Here is a 19179-nt window from a genome sequence, read left to right on the forward strand (position 1 = left end):
TCCCCTGAAAGCTTTGGCGATGGAAACAGAAGGCTTTTTATCACATGACAAGAAATCAGCCCTCAAAAACTTTACCGGCAGAAAATATTTTTTTGAAAAAATCCCTAAGCCCCGGGGTCACAATTTCAGCAAAAATCTGACTTTTGGCAATTCACTCAAAAATGGTGCCAAAAGCTTGGAAATGCTACCCTGAAAGCTTTGGCACTCGTAACAGAAGGCTTTCTATCACAGGACAAGAAATCAGCCCTCAAAAACTTAACCGGCAGAAAATATTTTTTTGAAAAAATCCCTAAGCCCCGGGGTCACAATTTCAGCAAAAATCTGACTTTTGGCAATTCACTCAAAAATGGTGCCAACCGGTTGCAAATGCTCCCCTGAAAGCTTTGGCGATGGAAACAGAAGGCTTTTTATCACATGACAAGAAATCAGCCCTCAAAAACTTTACCGGCAGAAAATATTTTTTTGAAAAAATCCCTAAGCCCCGGGGTCACAATTTCAGCAAAAATCTGACTTTTGGCAATTCACTCAAAAATGGTGCCAAAAGCTTGGAAATGCTCCCCTGAAAGCTTTGGCGATGGAAACAGAAGGCTTTCTATCACAGGACAAGAAATCAGCCCTCAAAAACTTAACCGGCAGAAAATATTTTTTTGAAAAAATCCCTAAGCCCCGGGGTCACAATTTCAGCAAAAATCTGACTTTTGGCAATTCACTCAAAAATGGTGATAAAGTTGAAAATGCTCTCCTGAAAGGTTTGGCGATGGAAACAGAAGGCTTTCTATCACAGGACAAGAAATCAGCCCTCAAAAACCTAACCAGAAGAAAATATTTTTTTGAAAAAATCCCTAAGCCCCAGGGTCACAATTTCAGCAAAAATCTGACTTTTGGCAATTCACTCAAAAATGGTGCCAACCGGTTGCAAATGCTCCCCTGAAAGCTTTGGCGATGGAAACAGAAGGCTTTCTATCCAAGGCCAAGAAATCAGCCCTCAAAAACTTAACCGGCAGAAAATATTTTTTTGAAAAAATCCCTAAGCCCCGAAGTCACAATTTCAGCAAAAATCTGACTTTTGGCAATTCACTCAAAAATGGTGCCAACCGGTTGCAAATGCTCCCCTGAAAGCTTTGGCGATGGAAACAGAAGGCTTTCTATCCAAGGCCAAGAAATCAGCCCTCAAAAACCTAACCGGAAGAAAATACTTTTTTGAAAAAATCCCTAAGCCCCGGGGTCACAATTTCAGCAAAAATCTGACTTTTGGCAATTCACTCAAAAATGGTGCCAACCGGTTGCAAATGCTCCCCTGAAAGCTTTGGCGATGGAAACAGAAGGCTTTTTATCACATGACAAGAAATCAGCCCTCAAAAACTTTACCGGCAGAAAATATTTTTTTGAAAAAATCCCTAAGCCCCGGGGTCACAATTCCAGCAAAAATCTGACTTTTGGCAATTCACTCAGAAATGGTGCCAACCTGTTGCAAATGCTCCCCTGAAAGCTTTGGCGATGGAAACAGAAGGCTTTTTATCACATGACAAGAAATCAGCCCTCAAAAACTTTACCGGCAGAAAATATTTTTTTGAAAAAATCCCTAAGCCCCTAGGGGGGTCACAATTTCAGCAAAAATCTGACTTTTGGCAATTCACTCAAAAATGGTGCCAAAAGCTTGGAAATGCTACCCTGAAAGGTTTGGCACTCGTAACAGAAGGCTTTCTATCACAGGACAAGAAATCAGCCCTCAAAAACTTTACCGGCAGAAAATATTTTTTTGAAAAAATCCCTAAGCCCCGGGGTCACAATTTCAGCAAAAATCTGACTTTTGGCAATTCACTCAAAAATGGTGCCAACCAGTTGCAAATGCTCCCCTGAAAGCTTTGGCGATGGAAACAGAAGGCTTTCTATCCAAGGCCAAGAAATCAGCCCTCAAAAACCTAACCGGAAGAAAATACTTTTTTGAAAAAATCCCTAAGCCCCGGGGTCACAATTTCAGCAAAAATCTGACTTTTGGCAATTCACTCAAAAATGGTGCCAACCGGTTGCAAATGCTCCCCTGAAAGCTTTGGCGATGGAAACAGAAGGCTTTTTATCACATGACAAGAAATCAGCCCTCAAAAACTTTACCGGCAGAAAATATTTTTTTGAAAATATCCCTAAGCCCCGGGGTCACAATTTCAGCAAAAATCTGACTTTTGGCAATTCACTCAAAAATGGTGCCAACCGGTTGCAAATGCTCCCCTGAAAGCTTTGGCGATGGAAACAGAAGGCTTTCTATCACAGGACAAGAAATCAGCCCTCAAAAACTTTACCGGCAGAAAATATTTTTTTGAAAAAATCCCTAAGCCCCTGGGTCACAATTTCAGCAAAAATCTGACTTTTGGCAATTCACTCAAAAATGGTGCCAAAAGCTTGGAAATGCTACCCTGAAAGGTTTGGCGATGGAAACAGAAGGCTTTCTATCACAGGACAAGAAATCAGTCCTCAAAAACTTAACTGGCAGAAAATATTTTTTTGAAAAAATCCCTAAGCCCCGGGGTCACAATTTCAGCAAAAATCTGACTTTTGGCAATTCACTCAAAAATGGTGCCAAAAGCTTGGAAATGCTCCCCTGAAAGGTTTGGCACTCGTAACAGAAGGCTTTCTATCACAGGACAAGAAATCAGCCCTCAAAAACTTAACCGGCAGAAAATATTTTTTTGAAAAAATCCCTAAGCCCCGGGGTCACAATTTCAGCAAAAATCTGACTTTTGGCAATTCACTCAAAAATGGTACCAAAAGTTGAAAATGCTCTCCTGAAAGGTTTGGCGATGGAAACAGAAGGCTTTCTATCACAGGACAAGAAATCAGCCCTCAAAAACCTAACCAGAAGAAAATATTTTTTTGAAAAAATCCCTAAGCCCCATGGTCACAATTTCAGCAAAAATCTGACTTTTGGCAATTCACTCAAAAATGGTGCCAACCGGTTGCAAATGCTCCCCTGAAAGCTTTGGCGATGGAAACAGAAGGCTTTCTATCCAAGGCCAAGAAATCAGCCCTCAAAAACTTAACCGGCAGAAAATATTATTTGAAAAAATCCCTAAGCCCCGAAGTCACAATTTCAGCAAAAATCTGACTTTTGGCAATTCACTCAAAAATGGTGCCAACCGGTTGCAAATGCGCCCCTGAAAGCTTTGGCGATGGAAACAGAAGGCTTTCTATCCAAGGCCAAGAAATCAGCCCTCAAAAACCTAACCGGAAGAAAATACTTTTTTGAAAAAATCCCTAAGCCCCGGGGTCACAATTTCAGCAAAAATCTGACTTTTGGCAATTCACTCAAAAATGGTGCCAACCGGTTGCAAATGCTCCCCTGAAAGCTTTGGCGATGGAAACAGAAGGCTTTTTATCACATGACAAGAAATCAGCCCTCAAAAACTTTACCGGCAGAAAATATTTTTTTGAAAAAATCCCTAAGCCCCGGGGTCACAATTCCAGCAAAAATCTGACTTTTGGCAATTCACTCAGAAATTGTGCCAACCGGTTGCAAATGCTCCCCTGAAAGCTTTGGCGATGGAAACAGAAGGCTTTTTATCACAGGACAAGAAATCAGCCCTCAAAAACTTAACCGGCAGAAAATATTTTTTTGAAAAAATCCCTAAGCCCCGGGGTCACAATTTCAGCAAAAATCTGACTTTTGGCAATTCACTCAAAAATGGTGCCAACCGGTTGCAAATGCTCCCCTGAAAGCTTTGGCGATGGAAACAGAAGGCTTTCTATCACAGGACAAGAAATCAGCCCTCAAAAACTTTAGCGGCAGAAAATATTTTTTTGAAAAAATCCCTAAGCCCCTGGGTCACAATTTCAGCAAAAATCTGACTTTTGGCAATTCACTCAAAAATGGTGCCAAAAGCTTGGAAATGCTACCCTGAAAGGTTTGGCGATGGAAACAGAAGGCTTTCTATCACAGGACAAGAAATCAGTCCTCAAAAACTTAACTGGCAGAAAATATTTTTTTGAAAAAATCCCTAAGCCCCGGGGTCACAATTTCAGCAAAAATCTGACTTTTGGCAATTCACTCAAAAATGGTGCCAAAAGCTTGGAAATGCTCCCCTGAAAGGTTTGGCACTCGTAACAGAAGGCTTTCTATCACAGGACAAGAAATCAGCCCTCAAAAACTTAACCGGCAGAAAATATTTTTTTGAAAAAATCCCTAAGCCCCGGGGTCACAATTTCAGCAAAAATCTGACTTTTGGCAATTCACTCAAAAATGGTACCAAAAGTTGAAAATGCTCTCCTGAAAGGTTTGGCACTCGAAACAGAAGGCTTTTTATCACAGGACAAGAAATCAGCCCTCAAAAACATTACCGGCCGAAAAAAATTTTTTTTCAAAAAATCCCTAAGCCCCGGGGTCACAATTTCAGCAAAAATCTGACTTTTGGCAATTCACTCAAAAATGGTGCCAACCGGTTGCAAATGCTCTCCTGAAAGCTTTGGCGATGGAAACAGAAGGCTTTCTATCCAAGGCCAAGAAATCAGCCCTCAAAAACCTAACCGGAAGAAAATACTTTTTTGAAAAAATCCCTAAGCCCCGGGGTCACAATTTCAGCAAAAATCTGACTTTTGGCAATTCATTCAAAAATAGTGCCAAAAGCTTGGAAATGCTCCCCTGAAAGGTTTGGCAATCGGAACAGAAGGCTTTCTATCACAGGACAAGAAATCAGCCCTCAAAAACTTAACCGGCAGAAAATATTTTTTTGAAAAAATCCCTAAGCCCCGGGGTCACAATTTCAGCAAAAATCTGACTTTTGGCAATTCACTCAAAAATGGTGCCAACCGGTTGCAAATGCTCCCCTGAAAGCTTTGGCGATGGAAACAGAAGGCTTTTTATCACATGACAAGAAATCAGCCCTCAAAAACTTAACCGGCAGAAAATATTTTTTTGAAAAAATCTCTAAGCCCTGGGGTCACAATTTCAGCAAAAATCTGACTTTTGGCAATTCACTCAAAAATGGTGCCAACCGGTTGCAAATGCTCCCCTGAAAGCTTTGGCGATGGAAACAGAAGGCTTTCTATCACAGGACAAGAAATCAGCCCTCAAAAACCTAACCGGAAGAAAATACTTTTTTGAAAAAATCCCTAAGCCCCGGGGTCACAATTTCAGCAAAAATCTGACTTTTGGCAATTCACTCAAAAATGGTGCCAAAAGCTTGGAAATGCTCCCCTGAAAGGTTTGGCACTCGTAACAGAAGGCTTTTTATCACATGACAAAAAATCAGCCCTCAAAAACTTTACCGGCAGAAAATATTTTTTTGAAAAAATCCCTAAGCCCCGGGGTCACAATTTCAGCAAAAATCTGACTTTTGGCAATTCACTCAGAAATGGTGCCAACCGGTTGCAAATGCTCCCCTGAAAGCTTTGGCGATGGAAACAAAAGGCTTTTTATCACATGACAAGAAATCAGCCCTCAAAAACTTTACCGGCAGAAAATATTTTTTTGAAAAAATCCCTAAGCCCCTAGGGGGGTCACAATTTCAGCAAAAATCTGACTTTTGGCAATTCACTCAAAAATGGTGCCAAAAGCTTGGAAATGCTACCCTGAAAGGTTTGGCACTCGTAACAGAAGGCTTTCTATCACAGGACAAGAAATCAGCCCTCAAAAACTTAACCGGCAGAAAATATTTTTTTGAAAAAATCCCTAAGCCCCGGGGTCACAATTTCAGCAAAAATCTGAATTTTGGCAATTCACTCAAAAATGGTGCCAACCAGTTGCAAATGCTCCCCTGAAAGCTTTGGCGATGGAAACAGAAGGCTTTCTATCCAAGGCCAAGAAATCAGCCCTCAAAAACCTAACCGGAAGAAAATACTTTTTTGAAAAAATCCCTAAGCCCCGGGGTCACAATTTCAGCAAAAATCTGACTTTTGGCAATTCACTCAAAAATGGTGCCAACCAGTTGCAAATGCTCCCCTGAAAGCTTTGGCGATGGAAACAGAAGGCTTTTTATCACATGACAAGAAATCAGCCCTCAAAAACTTTACCGGCAGAAAATATTTTTTTGAAAAAATCCCTAAGCCCCGGGGTCACAATTTCAGCAAAAATCTGACTTTTGGCAATTCATTCAAAAATAGTGCCAAAAGCTTGGAAATGCTCCCCTGAAAGCTTTGGCGATGGAAACAGAAGGCTTTTTATCACATGACAAGAAATCAGCCCTCAAAAACTTTACCGGCAGAAAATATTTTTTTGAAAAAATCCCTAAGCCCCGGGGTCACAATTTCAGCAAAAATCTGACTTTTGGCAATTCACTCAAAAATGGTGCCAAAAGCTTGGAAATGCTCCCCTGAAAGGTTTGGCACTCGTAACAGAAGGCTTTCTATCACAGGACAAGAAATCAGCCCTCAAAAACTTAACCGGCAGAAAATATTTTTTTGAAAAAATCCCTAAGCCCCGGGGTCACAATTTCAGCAAAAATCTGACTTTTGGCAATTCACTCAAAAATGGTACCAAAAGTTGAAAATGCTCTCCTGAAAGGTTTGGCGATGGAAACAGAAGGCTTTCTATCACAGGACAAGAAATCAGCCCTCAAAAACCTAACCAGAAGAAAATATTTTTTTGAAAAAATCCCTAAGCCCCAGGGTCACAATTTCAGCAAAAATCTGACTTTTGGCAATTCACTCAAAAATGGTGCCAACCGGTTGCAAATGCTCCCCTGAAAGCTTTGGCGATGGAAACAGAAGGCTTTCTATCCAAGGCCAAGAAATCAGCCCTCAAAAACTTAACCGGCAGAAAATATTTTTTTGAAAAAATCCCTAAGCCCCAAAGTCACAATTTCAGCAAAAATCTGACTTTTGGCAATTCACTCAAGAATGGTGCCAACCGGTTGCAAATGCTCCCCTGAAAGCTTTGGCGATGGAAACAGAAGGCTTTCTATCCAAGGCCAAGAAATCAGCCCTCAAAAACCTAACCGGAAGAAAATACTTTTTTGAAAAAATCCCTAAGCCCCGGGGTCACAATTTCAGCAAAAATCTGACTTTTGGCAATTCACTCAAAAATGGTGCCAACCGGTTGCAAATGCTCCCCTGAAAGCTTTGGCGATGGAAACAGAAGGCTTTTTATCACATGACAAGAAATCAGCCCTCAAAAACTTTACCGGCAGAAAATATTTTTTTGAAAAAAACCCTAAGCCCCGGCCGGGGTCACAATTTCAGCAAAAATCTGACTTTTGCCAATTCACTCAAAAATGGTGCCAAAAGCTTGGAAATGCTACCCTGAAAGGTTTGGCACTCGTAACAGAAGGCTTTCTATTACAGCACAAGAAATCAGCCCTCAAAAACTTTACCGGCAGAAAATATTTTTTTGAAAAAATCCCTAAGCCCCGGGGTCACAATTTCAGCAAAAATCTGACTTTTGGCAATTCACTCAGAAATGGTGCCAACCGGTTGCAAATGCTCCCCTGAAAGCTTTGGCGATGGAAACAAAAGGCTTTTTATCACATGACAAGAAATCAGCCCTCAAAAACTTTACCGGCAGAAAATATTTTTTTGAAAAAATCCCTAAGTCCCTAGGGGGGTCACAATTTCAGCAAAAATCTGACTTTTGGCAATTCACTCAAAAATGGTGCCAAAAGCTTGGAAATGCTACCCTGAAAGGTTTGGCACTCGTAACAGAAGGCTTTCTATCACAGGACAAGAAATCAGCCCTCAAAAACTTAACCGGCAGAAAATATTTTTTTGAAAAAATCCCTAAGCCCCGGGGTCACAATTTCAGCAAAAATCTGACTTTTGGCAATTCACTCAAAAATGGTGCCAACCAGTTGCAAATGCTCCCCTGAAAGCTTTGGCGATGGAAACAGAAGGCTTTCTATCCAAGGCCAAGAAATCAGCCCTCAAAAACTTTACCGGCAGAAAATATTTTTTTGAAAAAATCCCTAAGCCCCGGGGTCACAATTTCAGCAAAAATCTGACTTTTGGCAATTCATTCAAAAATAGTGCCAAAAGCTTGGAAATGCTCCCCTGAAAGCTTTGGCGATGGAAACAGAAGGCTTTTTACAACATGACAAAAAAATCAGCCCTCAAAAACTTTACCGGCAGAAAATATTTTTTTGAAAAAATCCCTAAGCCCCGGGGTCACAATTTCAGCAAAAATCTGACTTTTGGCAATTCACTCAAAAATGGTGCCAAAAGCTTGGAAATGCTCCCCTGAAAGGTTTGGCACTCGTAACAGAAGGCTTTCTATCACAGGACAAGAAATCAGCCCTCAAAAACTTAACCGGCAGAAAATATTTTTTTGAAAAAATCCCTAAGCCCCGGGGTCACAATTTCAGCAAAAATCTGACTTTTGGCAATTCACTCAAAAATGGTACCAAAAGTTGAAAATGCTCTCCTGAAAGGTTTGGCGATGGAAACAGAAGGCTTTCTATCACAGGACAAGAAATCAGCCCTCAAAAACCTAACCAGAAGAAAATATTTTTTTGAAAAAATCCCTAAGCCCCAGGGTCACAATTTCAGCAAAAATCTGACTTTTGGCAATTCACTCAAAAATGGTGCCAACCGGTTGCAAATGCTCCCCTGAAAGCTTTGGCGATGGAAACAGAAGGCTTTCTATCCAAGGCCAAGAAATCAGCCCTCAAAAACTTAACCGGCAGAAAATATTTTTTTGAAAAAATCCCTAAGCCCCGAAGTCACAATTTCAGCAAAAATCTGACTTTTGGCAATTCACTCAAGAATGGTGCCAACCGGTTGCAAATGCTCCCCTGAAAGCTTTGGCGATGGAAACAGAAGGCTTTCTATCCAAGGCCAAGAAATCAGCCCTCAAAAACCTAACCGGAAGAAAATACTTTTTTGAAAAAATCCCTAAGCCCCGGGGTCACAATTTCAGCAAAAATCTGACTTTTGGCAATTCACTCAAAAATGGTGCCAACCGGTTGCAAATGCTCCCCTGAAAGCTTTGGCGATGGAAACAGAAGGCTTTTTATCACATGACAAGAAATCAGCCCTCAAAAACTTTACCGGCAGAAAATATTTTTTTGAAAAAAACCCTAAGCCCCGGCCGGGGTCACAATTTCAGCAAAAATCTGACGTTTGGCAATTCACTCAAAAATCGTGCCAAAAGCTTGGAAATGCTACCCTGAAAGGTTTGGCACTCGTAACAGAAGGCTTTCTATTACAGCACAAGAAATCAGCCCTCAAAAACTTAACCGGCAGAAAATATTTTTTTGAAAAAATCCCTAAGCCCCGGGGTCACAATTTCAGCAAAAATCTGACTTTTGGCAATTCACTCAGAAATGGTGCCAACCGGTTGCAAATGCTCCCCTAAAAGCTTTGGCGATGGAAACAAAAGGCTTTTTATCACATGACAAGAAATCAGCCCTCAAAAACTTTACCGGCAGAAAATATTTTTTTGAAAAAATCCCTAAGCCCCTAGGGGGGTCACAATTTCAGCAAAAATCTGACTTTTGGCAATTCACTCAAAAATGGTGCCAAAAGCTTGGAAATGCTACCCTGAAAGGTTTGGCACTCGTAACAGAAGGCTTTCTATCACAGGACAAGAAATCAGCCCTCAAAAACTTAACCGGCAGAAAATATTTTTTTGAAAAAATCTCTAAGCCCCGGGGTCACAATTTCAGCAAAAATCTGACTTTTGGCAATTCACTCAAAAATGATGCCAACCAGTTGCAAATGCTCCCCTGAAAGCTTTGGCGATGGAAACAGAAGGCTTTCTATCCAAGGCCAAGAAATCAGCCCTCAAAAACCTAACCGGAAGAAAATACTTTTTTGAAAAAATCCCTAAGCCCCGGGGTCACAATTTCAGCAAAAATCTGACTTTTGGCAATTCACTCAAAAATGGTGCCAACCGGTTGCAAATGCTCCCCTGAAAGCTTTGGCGATGGAAACAGAAGGCTTTTTATCACATGACAAGAAATCAGCCCTCAAAAACTTTACCGGCAGAAAATATTTTTTTGAAAAAATCCCTAAGCCCCGGGGTCACAATTTCAGCAAAAATCTGACTTTTGGCAATTCATTCAAAAATAGTGCCAAAAGCTTGGAAATGCTCCCCTGAAAGCTTTTGCGATGGAAACAGAAGGCTTTTTATCACATGACAAAAAATCAGCCCTCAAAAACTTTACCGGCAGAAAATATTTTTTTGAAAAAATCCCTAAGCCCCGGGGTCACAATTTCAGCAAAAATCTGACTTTTGGCAATTCACTCAAAAATGGTGCCAAAAGCTTGGAAATGCTCCCCTGAAAGGTTTGGCACTCGTAACAGAAGGCTTTCTATCACAGGACAAGAAATCAGCCCTCAAAAACTTAACCGGCAGAAAATATTTTTTTGAAAAAATCCCTAAGCCCCGGGGTCACAATTTCAGCAAAAATCTGACTTTTGGCAATTCACTCAAAAATGGTACCAAAAGTTGAAAATGCTCTCCTGAAAGGTTTGGCGATGGAAACAGAAGGCTTTCTATCACAGGACAAGAAATCAGCCCTCAAAAACCTAACCAGAAGAAAATATTTTTTTGAAAAAATCCCTAAGCCCCAGGGTCACAATTTCAGCAAAAATCTGACTTTTGGCAATTCACTCAAAAATGGTGCCAACCGGTTGCAAATGCTCCCCTGAAAGCTTTGGCGATGGAAACAGAAGGCTTTCTATCCAAGGCCAAGAAATCAGCCCTCAAAAACTTAACTGGCAGAAAATATTTTTTTGAAAAAATCCCTAAGCCCCGAAGTCACATTTTCAGCAAAAATCTGACTTTTGGCAATTCACTCAAGAATGGTGCCAACCGGTTGCAAATGCTCCCCTGAAAGCTTTGGCGATGGAAACAGAAGGCTTTCTATCCAAGGCCAAGAAATCAGCCCTCAAAAACCTAACCGGAAGAAAATACTTTTTTGAAAAAATCCCTAAGCCCCGGGGTCACAATTTCAGCAAAAATCTGACTTTTGGCAATTCACTCAAAAATGGTGCCAACCGGTTGCAAATGCTCCCCTGAAAGCTTTGGCGATGGAAACAGAAGGCTTTTTATCACATGACAAGAAATCAGCCCTCAAAAACTTTACCGGCAGAAAATATTTTTTTGAAAAAAACCCTAAGCCCCGGCCGGGGTCACAATTTCAGCAAAAATCTGACTTTTGGCAATTCACTCAAAAATCGTGCCAAAAGCTTGGAAATGCTACCCTGAAAGGTTTGGCACTCGTAACAGAAGGCTTTCTATTGCAGCACAAGAAATCAGCCCTCAAAAACTTAACCGGCAGAAAATATTTTTTTGAAAAAATCCCTAAGCCCCGGGGTCACAATTTCAGCAAAAATCTGACTTTTGGCAATTCACTCAGAAATGGTGCCAACCGGTTGCAAATGCTCCCCTGAAAGCTTTGGCGATGGAAACAAAAGGCTTTTTATCACATGACAAGAAATCAGCCCTCAAAAACTTAACCGGCAGAAAATATTTTTTTGAAAAAATCCCTAAGCCCCAGGGTCACAATTTCAGCAAAAATCTGACTTTTGGCAATTCACTCAAAAATGGTGCCAACCGGTTGCAAATGCTCCCCTGAAAGCTTTGGCGATGGAAACAGAAGGCTTTCTATCCAAGGCCAAGAAATCAGCCCTCAAAAACTTAACCGGCAGAAAATATTTTTTTGAAAAAATCCCTAAGCCCCGAAGTCACATTTTCAGCAAAAATCTGACTTTTGGCAATTCACTCAAGAATGGTGCCAACCGGTTGCAAATGCTCCCCTGAAAGCTTTGGCGATGGAAACAGAAGGCTTTCTATCCAAGGCCAAGAAATCAGCCCTCAAAAACCTAACCGGAAGAAAATACTTTTTTGAAAAAATCCGTAAGCCCCGGGGTCACAATTTCAGCAAAAATCTGACTTTTGGCAATTCACTCAAAAATGGTGCCAACCGGTTGCAAATGCTCCCCTGAAAGCTTTGGCGATGGAAACAGAAGGCTTTTTATCACATGACAAGAAATCAGCCCTCAAAAACTTTACCGGCAGAAAATATTTTTTTGAAAAAAACCCTAAGCCCCGGCCGGGGTCACAATTTCAGCAAAAATCTGACTTTTGGCAATTCACTCAAAAATCGTGCCAAAAGCTTGGAAATGCTACCCTGAAAGGTTTGGCACTCGTAACAGAAGGCTTTCTATTACAGCACAAGAAATCAGCCCTCAAAAACTTAACCGGCAGAAAATATTTTTTTGAAAAAATCCCTAAGCCCCGGGGTCACAATTTCAGCAAAAATCTGACTTTTGGCAATTCACTCAGAAATGGTGCCAACCGGTTGCAAATGCTCCCCTGAAAGCTTTGGCGATGGAAACAAAAGGCTTTTTATCACATGACAAGAAATCAGCCCTCAAAAACTTTACCGGCAGAAAATATTTTTTTGAAAAAATCCCTAAGCCCCTAGGGGGGTCACAATTTCAGCAAAAATCTGACTTTTGGCAATTCACTCAAAAATGGTGCCAAAAGCTTGGAAATGCTACCCTGAAAGGTTTGGCACTCGTAACAGAAGGCTTTCTATCACAGGACAAGAAATCAGCCCTCAAAAACTTAACCGGCAGAAAATATTTTTTTGAAAAAATCTCTAAGCCCCGGGGTCACAATTTCAGCAAAAATCTGACTTTTGGCAATTCACTCAAAAATGGTGCCAACCAGTTGCAAATGCTCCCCTGAAAGCTTTGGCGATGGAAACAGAAGGCTTTCTATCCAAGGCCAAGAAATCAGCCCTCAAAAACCTAACCGGAAGAAAATACTTTTTTGAAAAAATCCCTAAGCCCCGGGGTCACAATTTCAGCAAAAATCTGACTTTTGGCAATTCACTCAAAAATGGTGCCAACCGGTTGCAAATGCTCCCCTGAAAGCTTTGGCGATGGAAACAGAAGGCTTTTTATCACATGACAAGAAATCAGCCCTCAAAAACTTTACCGGCAGAAAATATTTTTTTGAAAAAATCCCTAAGCCCCGGGGTCACAATTTCAGCAAAAATCTGACTTTTGCCAATTCACTCAAAAATGGTGCCAACCGGTTGCAAACGCTCCCCTGAAAGCTTTGGCGATGGAAACAGAAGGCTTTCTATCACAGGACAAGAAATCAGCCCTCAAAAACTTAACCGGCAGAAAATATTTTTTTGAAAAAATCCCTAAGCCCCGGGGTCACAATTTCAGCAAAAATCTGACTTTTGGCAATTCACTCAAAAATGGTGCCAACCGGTTGCAAATGCTCCCCTGAAAGCTTTGGCGATGGAAACAGAAGGCTTTTTATCACATGACAAGAAATCAGCCCTCAAAAACTTAACCGGCAGAAAATATTTTTTTGAAAAAATCTCTAAGACCTGGGGTCACAATTTCAGCAAAAATCTGACTTTTGGCAATTCACTCAAAAATGGTGCCAACCGGTTTCAAATGCTCGCCTGAAAGCTTTGTCGATGGAAACAGAAGGCTTTCTATCACAGGACAAGAAATCAGCCCTCAAAAACCTAACCGGAAGAAAATACTTTTTTGGAAAAATCCCTAAGCCCCGGGGTCACAATTTCAGCAAAAATCTGACTTTTGGCAATTCACTCAGAAATGGTGCCAACCGGTTGCAAATGCTCCCCTGAAATCTTTGGCGATGGAAACAGAAGGCTTTTTATCACAGGACAAGAAATCAGCCCTCAAAAACTTAACCGGCAGAAAATATTTTTTTGAAAAAATCCCTAAGCCCCGGGGTCACAATTTCAGCAAAAATCTGACTTTTGGCAATTCACTCAAAAATGGTGCCAAAAGCTTGGAAATGCTACCCTGAAATGTTTGGCACTCGTAACAGAAGGCTTTCTATCACAGGACAAGAAATCAGCCCTCAAAAAATTTACCAGCAGAAAATATTTTTTTGAAAAAATCCCTAAGCCCCGGGGTCACAATTTCAGCAAAAATCTGACTTTTGGCAATTCACTCAGAAATGGTGCCAACCGGTTGCAAATGCTCCCCTGAAAGCTTTGGCGATGGAAACAGAAGGCTTTTTATCACATGACAAGAAATCAGCCCTCAAAAACTTTACCGGCAGAAAATATTTTTTTGAAAAAATCCCTAAGCCCCGGGGTCACAATTTCAGCAAAAATCTGACTTTTGGCAATTCACTCAAAAATGGTGCCATCCGGTTGCAAATGCTCCCCTGAAAGCTTTGGCGATGGAAACAGAAGGCTTTTTATCACATGACAAGAAATCAGCCCTCAAAAACTTAACCGGCAGAAAATATTTTTTTGAAAAAATCTCTAAGCCCTGGGGTCACAATTTCAGCAAAAATCTGACTTTTGGCAATTCACTCAAAAATGGTGCCAACCGGTTTCAAATGCACGCCTGAAAGCTTTGGCGATGGAAACAGAAGGCTTTCTATCACAGGACAAGAAATCAGCCCTCAAAAGCCTAACCGGAAGAAAATACTTTTTTGAAAAAATCCCTAAGCCCCGGGGTCACAATTTCAGCAAAAATCTGACTTTTGGCAATTCACTCAGAAATGGTGCCAACCGGTTGCAAATGCTCCCCTGAAAGCTTTGGCGATGGAAACAGAAGGCTTTCTATCCAAGGCCAAGAAATCAGCCCTCAAAAACCTAACTGGAAGAAAATACTTTTTTGAAAAAATCCCTAAGCCCCGGGGTCACAATTTCAGCAAAAATCTGACTTTTGGCAATTCACTCAAAAATGGTGCCAAAAGCTTGGAAATGCTACCCTGAAAGGTTTGGCACTCGTAACAGAAGGCTTTCTATCACAGGACAAGAAATCAGCCCTCAAAAACTTAACCGGCAGAAAATATTTTTTTGAAAAAATCCCTAAGCCCCGGGGTCACAATTTCAGCAAAAATCTGACTTTTGGCAATTCACTCAGAAATGGTGCCAAAAGTTGAAAATGCTCCCCTGAAAGCTTTGGCACTTGAAACAGAAGGCTTTTTATCACAGGACAAGAAATCAGCCGTCAAAAACTTAACCGGCAGAAAATATTTTTTTGAAAAAATCCCTAAGCCCTGGGGTCACAATTTCAGCAAAAATCTGACTTTTGGCAATTCACTCAAAAATGGTGCCAAAAGCTTGAAAATGCTCTCCTGAAAGGTTTGGGACTTGAAACAGAAGCTTTTTATCACAGCACAAGAAATCAGCCCTCAAAAACTTTACCGGCAGAAAATATTTTTTTGAAAAAATCCCTAAGCCCCTGGGTCACAATTTCAGCAAAAATCTGACTTTTGGCAATTCACTCAAAAATGGTGCCAAAAGCTTGGAAATGCTACCCTGAAAGGTTTGGCACTCGTAACAGAAGGCTTTCTATCACAGGACAAGAAATCAGCCCTCAAAAACTTAACGGGCCGAAAAATTTTTTTTTCAAAAGATCCCTAAGCCCCGGGGTCACAATTTCAGCAAAAATCTGACTTTTGGCAATTCACTCAAAAATGGTGCCAACCGGTTGCAAATGCTCCCCTGAAAGCTTTGGCGATGGAAACAGAAGGCTTTTTATCACATGACAAGAAATCAGCCCTCAAAAACCTAACCAGAAGAAAATACTTTTTTGAAAAAATCCCTAAGCCCCGGGGTCACAATTTCAGCAAAAATCTGACTTTTGGCAATTCACTCAGAAATGGTGCCAACCGGTTGCAAATGCTCCCCTGAAATCTTTGGCGATGGAAACAGAAGGCTTTTTATCACAGGACAAGAAATCAGCCCTCAAAAACTTAACCGGCAGAAAATATTTTTTTGAAAAAATCCCTAAGCCCCGGGGTCACAATTTCAGCAAAAATCTGACTTTTGGCAATTCACTCAAAAATGGTGCCAACCGGTTGCAAATGCTCCCCTGAAAGCTTTGGCGATGGAAACAGAAGGCTTTTTATCACATGACAAGAAATCAGCCCTCAAAAACCTAACCGGAAGAAAATACTTTTTTGAAAAAATCCCTAAGCCCCGGGGTCACAATTTCAGCAAAAATCTGACTTTTGGCAATTCATTCAAAAATGGTGCCAACCGGTTGCAAATGCTCCCCTGAAAGCTTTGGCGATGGAAACAGAAGGCTTTTTATCACATGACAAGAAATCAGCCCTCAAAAACTTTACCGGAAGAAAATATTTTTTTGAAAAAATCCCTAAGCCCCGGGGTCACAATTTCAGCAAAAATCTGACTTTTGGCAATTCACTCAAAAATGGTGCCAACCGGTTGCAAATGCTCCCCTGAAAGCTTTGGCGATGGAAACAGAAGTCTTTTTATCACATGACAAGAAATCAGCCCTCAAAAACTTTACCGGCAGAAAATATTTTTTTGAAAAAATCCCTAAGCCCCGGGGTCACAATTTCAGCAAAAATCTGACTTTTGGCAATTCACTCAGAAATGGTGCCAAAAGTTGAAAATGCTCCCCTGAAAGCTTTGGCACTTGAAACAGAAGGCTTTTTATCACAGGACAAGAAATCAGCCCTCAAAAACTTAACCGGCAGAAAATATTTTTTTGAAAAAATCCCTAAGCCCCGGGGTCACAATTTCAGCAAAAATCTGACTTTTGGCAATTCACTCAAAAATGGTGCCAAAAGCTTGAAAATGCTCTCCTGAAAGGTTTGGGACTTGAAACAGAAGACTTTTTATCACAGCACAAGAAATCAGCCCTCAAAAACTTTACCGGCAGAAAATATTTTTTTGAAAAAATCCCTAAGCCCCGGGGTCACAATTTCAGCAAAAATCTGACTTTTGGCAATTCACTCAAAAATCGTGGCAAAAGCTTGGAAATGCTACCCAGAAAGGTTTGGCACTCGTAACAGAAGGCTTTCTATCACAGGACAAGAAATCAGCCCTCAAAAACTTAACCGGCAGAAAATATTTTTTTGAAAAAATCCCTAAGCCCCGAAGTCACAATTTCAGCAAAAATCTGACTTTTGGCAATTCACTCAAAAATGGTGCCAACCGGTTGCAAATGCTCCCCTGAAAGCTTTGGCGATGGAAACAGAAGGCTTTTTATCACATGACAAGAAATCAGCACTCAAAAACTTAACCGGCAGAAAATATTTTTTTGAAAAAATCTCTAACCCCTGGGGTCACAATTTCAGCAAAAATCTGACTTTTGGCAATTCACTCAAAAATGGTGCCAACCGGTTTCAAATGCTCGCCTGAAAGCTTTGGCGATGGAAACAGAAGGCTTTCTATCACAGGACAAGAAATCAGCCCTCAAAAACCTAACCGGAAGAAAATACTTTTTTGAAAAAATCCCTAAGCCCCGGGGTCACAATTTCAGCAAAAATCTGACTTTTGGCAATTCACTCAGAAATGGTGCCAACCGGTTGCAAATGCTCCCCTGAAATCTTTGGCGATGGAAACAGAAGTCTTTTTATCACAGGACAAGAAATCAGCCCTCAAAAACTTAACCGGCAGAAAATATTTTTTTGAAAAAATCCCTAAGCCCCGGGGTCACAATTTCAGCAAAAATCTGACTTTTGGCAATTCACTCAAAAATGGTGCCAACCGGTTGCAAATGCTCTCCTGAAAGCTTTGGCGATGGAAACAGAAGGCTTTCTATCCAAGGCCAAGAAATCAGCCCTCAAAAACCTAACCGGAAGAAAATACTTTTTTGAAAAAATCCCTAAGCCCCGGGGTCACAATTTCAGCAAAAATCTGACTTTTGGCAATTCACTCAAAAATGGTGCCAACCGGTTGCAAATGCTCCCCTGAAAGCTTTGGCGATGGAAACAGAAGGCTTTTTATCACATGACAAGAAATCAGCCCTCAAAAACTTTACCGGCAGAAAATATTTTTTTGAAAAAATCCCTAAGCCCCGGGGTCACAATTTCAGCAAAAATCTGACTTTTGGCAATTCACTCAAAAATGGTGCCAAAAGCTTGGAAATTGTACCCTGAAAGGTTTGGCACTCGTAACAGAAGGCTTTTTATCACAGGACAAGAAATCAGCCCTCAAAAACTTTACCGGCAGAAAATATTTTTTTGAAAAAATCCCTAAGCTCCGGGGTCACAATTTCAGCAAAAATCTGACTTTTGGCAATTCACTCAAAAATGGTGCCAAAAGCTTGGAAATGCTACCCTGAAAGGTTTGGCACTCGTAACAGAAGGTTTTCTATCACAGGACAAGAAATCAGCCCTCAAAAACTTAACCGGCCGAAAATATTTTTTTGAAAAAATCCCTAAGCCCCGGGGTCACAATTTCAGCAAAAATCTGACTTTTGGCAATTCACTCAAAAATGGTGCCAACCGGTTGCAAATGCTCCCCTGAAATCTTTGGCGATGGAAACAGAAGGCTTTTTATCACAGGACAAGAAATCAGCCCTCAAAAACTTAACCGGCAGAAAATATTTTTTTGAAAAAATCCCTAAGCCCCGGGGTCACAATTTCAGCAAAAATCTGACTTTTGGCAATTCACTCAAAAATGGTGCCAACCGGTTGCAAATGCTCCCCTGAAAGCTTTGGCGATGGAAACAGAAGGCTTTTTATCACATGACAAGAAATCAGCCCTCAAAAACCTAACCGGAAGAAAATACTTTTTTGAAAAAATCCCTAAGCCCCGGGGTCACAATTTCAGCAAAAATCTGACTTTTGGCAATTCATTCAAAAATGGTGCCAACCGGTTGCAAATGCTCCCCTGAAAGCTTTGGCGATGGAAACAGAAGGCTTTTTATCACATGACAAGAAATCAGCCCTCAAAAACTTTACCGGAAGAAAATATTTTTTTGAAAAAATCCCTAAGCCTCGGGGTCACAATTTCAGCAAAAATCTGACTTTTGGCAATTCACTCAAAAATGGTGCCAACCGGTTGCAAATGCTCCCCTGAAAGCTTTGGCGATGGAAACAGAAGTCTTTTTATCACATGACAAGAAATCAGCCCTCAAAAACTTTACCGGCAGAAAATATTTTTTTGAAAAAATCCCTAAGCCCCGGGGTCACAATTTCAGCAAAAATCTGACTTTTGGCAATTCACTCAGAAATGGTGCCAAAAGTTGAAAATGCTCCCCTGAAAGCTTTGGCACTTGAAACAGAAGGCTTTTTATCACAGGACAAGAAATCAGCCCTCAAAAACTTAACCGGCAGAAAATATTTTTTTGAAAAAATCCCTAAGCCCCGGGGTCACAATTTCAGCAAAAATCTGACTTTTGGCAATTCACTCAAAAATGGTGCCAAAAGCTTGAAAATGCTCTCCTGAAAGGTTTGGGACTTGAAACAGAAGACTTTTTATCACAGCACAAGAAATCAGCCCTCAAAAACTTTACCGGCAGAAAATATTTTTTTGA

Source organism: Podarcis liolepis, assembly GCF_965112155.1.
Source record: "Podarcis liolepis genome assembly, chromosome: 7".
Taxonomy (NCBI): domain Eukaryota; kingdom Metazoa; phylum Chordata; class Lepidosauria; order Squamata; family Lacertidae; genus Podarcis; species Podarcis liolepis.